This window comes from Apium graveolens, chromosome 1, assembly GCF_009905375.1.
Source record: "Apium graveolens cultivar Ventura chromosome 1, ASM990537v1, whole genome shotgun sequence".
NCBI classification, from domain to species: Eukaryota; Viridiplantae; Streptophyta; class Magnoliopsida; order Apiales; family Apiaceae; genus Apium; species Apium graveolens.
Genome location: NC_133647.1, coordinates 3634938 through 3639872, shown reverse-complemented (window position 1 = coordinate 3639872; position 4935 = coordinate 3634938). Strand labels below are relative to the sequence as shown.

At 38.4% G+C, this 4935-nt stretch overlaps 1 non-coding gene across 1 annotated transcript; it reads right to left on the bottom strand.

The window, feature by feature from the left end:
• Nucleotides 1-3876: 3876 nt before the first annotated feature.
• LOC141679453 (small nucleolar RNA R71) lies at nucleotides 3877-3983 on the bottom strand. Its single transcript, XR_012558105.1, has one exon. It is a non-coding gene; the product is annotated as a small nucleolar RNA R71 (small nucleolar RNA).
• Between the last annotated feature and the right edge of the window lie 952 nt (nucleotides 3984-4935).

Below are 4935 nucleotides of genomic sequence, written 5' to 3'. Positions count from 1 at the left end.
TCACTCTTGCTTTGTGAATTCTTATTTCTTTCAGAAACAAATGAGAATAAAAGTGAATAGCTCCTAATAGACAATGAAATTAGGAAGATCTCAGCTGCAAGAGGATGGAGATGTTAGAATGAATAAGACAAGGGAGTTAGTACATAGGTAATGAACTTGTATTTTAGTTATTGTAGATTTAGAAGGTTAGATTCTTGTTTCATGCCATAACCTGTAAACGATCTGGAATTGAGGGGTCATTTATATATTATTTTATATTATATAATTATTGTTTAGTGACACCAAATCTTGACCCCGGATTTGGGATGTTACAAGTTGGTATCAGAGCTACGGGTTATTGGTCCCTGAAATAAGAATAGGTGAGAGTAAGATAGGAGTAATAGGCCATATAATATAGGAAAAACCCTAAGTGTACTCATTTTGAGTTTGAATTGAGTGTGAATTAGGATTAGCAGATCCGATATGGATCAGTAAGATAGGATATTGTTAAGAGAAGTGTAAGGCGAAAATATTGACGCTATAAATATATTGAGTTCCCAGATCTTATTGTGTGAAGAGTTGATAGTTCGACGGAGACTGGGTAAATTACCCTATTTTTCACATGGTTTTAAAGAATAATGCGACTGATTCTTGTGAGAACTTCTTATAAGGAAAGTTAGAAGAGTTTTAGTATGATCCAATTTAGAATTGTGTAGTAGGACAAGCTCCAGGCTGGAGATAACCAGTTGATTGAAGTTGACGAAGGGCTAGAGTTGCAAGTTTCAAAGGCACCATTGTGGCGAGAAGCTTCTTATCACTTTTCAAAAATGACATCTATTATATTAGGCACCATTGTGGCGACTTTATCTACAGACAGAATGTCGAATTGTATTAGTTGGTTGTAAACATAACATCGAGGACGATGATGAGAATATCAAAGATAATACCAGACGCCGGCATTGGAGTTAGAATTACGAATAAAAGGTGTAGGTAACGGTAAATGAAGTTTTATCGAATAATAAATGTGAACATAATCCAAGGAGAAATATAAGATATACCGAAGTGGAGGGACCCTTATGTGGTCGTTTCTGTAATTAGGTACCCTATTAATGAATGATGAGAATAACAAACAACTCATATAGTAATGACGACCATGTGTGCGATTTTCAAAACTCTTAAAACAAGTTTTCGAAAAAGGATTCCTTAATAAATTTCTAAAAGATCTTTACATAAAATGAGTTTCAAATTTGGTTGTCGAATTACTACTTGAGTTCTTGTTATTATAAGCTGAAAATTTCCTGGAAGAATAATGGATCTAGATCATGTAGTTCAGAAGGCCAAGTAGGCCATTAATACGGAGAAGGTTGAAATTTTCTCAGAAGAAGAGTGCAAACCTTGTTTAATAGCATTAATAATCGAATAAATATGCGGGAACATTAATTACTCAATTTATGAAATTATTAAAGTTTAAAAAGGTTTGTTGACCTGAACGAAGCCCGAGGATGATTGAAGGAAATGAAGGAATCTTTTAGACTATTGAAAAGAATAATATTTCCTATCGACGGATTCGAGATGTTACATGATCAATGGTTATTCTACACGGCATAGACGAAGTTAGAAGCTATAACTGTGAATTTTATAAGAACGCAATCATGGTCGAACTATCAAAGTGACGAACGTGGATGGCGAGCAACGATATTATTTTTTATATAAAGCGATAACGTGTACTCTTCTTGATTATTGAATATGCATGAGCCTCTTTCGGTAATAAGTTATTGATAAGTGGCATTTTATACCACTTAGAACGTCTTAAAATGGCTTAAATTGGTGTCTTGAAATCAAGTATTTTGTGTATTTGATGCGTTTTTCTAGTGTTTATGCATTTCAGGGTTTTAGTTGCATTTCGGGGGAGGAATCATCAAGAATAAGCCTTGGCATGTGTTCACCATTGCGAGAGGAAAGAAACGGGCAGATTACGGCGAAGAAACGGAGCAAAATCAGATTTTTTCCAGTAGAGGTCTGAGCGCCCGCTCAGCATTACTGAGCGGCCGCGCAGCAAGCTGAGCGCCCGCTCAGCTATGCTGAGCGGCCGCGCAGGGTCGGGAAAAAAGACAAATTATTTTAGGACTTCTACTTCTGTTTGGTTTCCACTTCTATGTAATCTGAGTTTTATGGGACTATTATATAAGTAGATTTGAGACGTTTTCACAAGTGTGGATTGAAGAAGATTGTATTTTTACGTAAGGAGCGAAGGAGATAAGGAAGAAGACCGATTTAGCACACTGCAACGAAGAGGAAGCATATCTTCTTGTGATTCTTGTTTCGTTGTAACGTTGGATGCTAGTTTTCTTGCTTTGAACTTATTTACTCTTGTGACGTACTCTGTTTTAATATAATTAGTTTAGTTATTATTTTCTTGTGTTTGTTTATCATGATTTCATATGAACCCATGATGACGATAAGTGCTATTATGGGCTAATCGTGATCATGGGGTTGCAACGGATTTATTATGGAATTCTTTAGTTAATTGTTTAATACTTTAGTGTGTGATGATTGCATGATATCTAGTATTGGTTGTGCGTATCGTCTTATGTGCGTCGCGAACATATAAGATAGGGTGTTAATCTCTTGTGAAGTGACGGTGGATCTTGAGATTTAGAACTTGCCATGCTAGCATAGGTTCATGTACGTTGTGCATGATTAGTGGGTAACTCTAACAGTTTTATTTGCCCTATGTAATCAAAAGGAATAACTTGTGCTTAAATCGTTGTGTTGTCAATTTCTGTAGACATATAGGAACTCAACATAATTGATGACTATTCAACTTCTATCTTAATTGTGGATGCTTGGTAGAATGGTATTAGTACAATGTAAGTTGGCTTTTATCAGTTTCGTGTTATTCGATTAATATCATCACTGTCACATGCTAAAGGTAATAACAATGGCTATAGAAGGAAGTAATAATGAAGTTATGATCTCATGAGTGTTTTATTATTGATAAATTGAAGTGTTAGTTAAGTGATTAATTAAGTAGTTAATTGTAGTTAATATTTAATCAACAATTTTAAGTGTTAGTGTCTTAACATTGAGAAGTAATCATACATTGGTGAGTGAGTTTAATTAGACAATAATTCAGTCTGAGTCTCTGAGGGAACGAACTAGATAATATTCTATATTACTTGCGAACGCGTATACTTGCGTGAATATTAGCGCGTGTTTTCGCCCTAACAAGTTTTTTGGCGCCGCTGCCGGGGACTCGGCATATTTGTTTAGTTTATGTACTTACCATCATTGGTCATTAGGACTCAGTGATTAGGACGTAGTAGTTACTTATTTTTTACGGTTGTGTTTCAGGTACTTTAGCAAGCGTTTGTGCAAACTCGTTCTCGTGCTCGCAAGAGGACTTTAGATACAGCTGAGGAGACAGACGAAGTTCTTGATATTCCGGAGAAGTTAGATTTTGAGGATTCGGATTCAGGAACTGAGCAGAAAGAACCAGTAAACATGGGAGATCGTATTGTTCAAGCTGATCCAGCTCTTATGGATTTTTCTCGGCCTAAAATTGATGACATTCAGTCAAGCATCCTTCATCCGGCTATTCAAGCTAACACCTTTGAAATCAAGCCGGGCACTATTCAGATGGTGCAGAATTCTGTTTCTTTTGGAGGAGCGGCAACTGAAGTCCCCAAAATGCACATAAGGAATTTTGTCGAGATCTGCAGCACTTTTAAGTATAATGGCGTGACTGATGAGGCTATCAAGTTGAGGCTTTTCCCATTCTCACTGAGGGACAAGGCTAAAGACTGGTTACATTCTGAACCAGCTGGGTCCATCACTACGTGGCAAGATCTTGCGCAAAAGTTTCTGGTGAAGTTTTATCCGATGGCAAAGATTGCTGCTATGAGGAGTGCTCTTACTCAGTTTGCGCAGCAACCTACAGAATCTATGTGCGAGGCTTGGGAACGCTACAAGGAAATGTTGAGAAAATGTCCACATCATGGAATGTCGGATTGGATGGTGATCACTGGTTTCTATAATGGTTTGGGGGCCCAATCTCGGCCCATGCTCGATGTAACAGCTGGAGGCGCCTTATGGGCTAAAAGCTATACTGAGGCGTATAATCTTATAGAGACGATGGCTGCAAATGAGCATCAAAACCCAACTCAGAGGATGACGTCAGGCAAGGTAGCAGGTATTCTGGAAGTTGATGCAGCCACCGCTATTGCAGCCCAGCTCCAAGCGCTATCAATGAAGGTTGATTCTCTGGCTACATATGGAGTTAATCAAATAGCTATGGTTTGTGAGCTTTGTGCAGGTTCTCATGCTATGGATCAGTGTTCTCTTGTCAATGAATCTGTTCAGTATGTGAATAACTATCAGCGACAACAGCAGCCTGTGCCAGCGACCTATCATCCTAACAACAGAAATTATCCAAATTTCAGCTGGGGGAATAATCAGAATGCTATTCAGCCACCATATCAGCAAGGAGTGAGTAAACAGTTTAACCCAACTGGATTTCAGTAACCACAGCAGTATGCTACAAGGCAATCATATCCTCAACAGGGAAGTATAGCTGCACCTACTAGTGCTGATTTTGAGGAACTTAAGCTGTTGTGCAAGAGTCAGGCGGTTTCTATCAAGACCTTGGAAAATCAAATCGGTCAACTAGCCAATGCAGTGCTCAATCGTCAACCTGGCACTCTTTCCAGTGACACGGAAGTACCAGGCAGGAAGGAAGCTAAAGAGCAAGTCAAGGCTATTACCTTAAGGTCTGGAAAAGTGGCTGATGCTGAAAAGGCAAAAGAAGTAGAAGCTGAAATTAGAGATGAAGAATCTAAGCAAAAGGAGAAAGTGGCGGAACCAAGAAAGACTACTGTTGAACACACTCTGCCTGAGGCTAATACAGGGGAGAAACAGCTCTATCCTCCACCACCTTTTCCTAAGAGATTGCAGCAA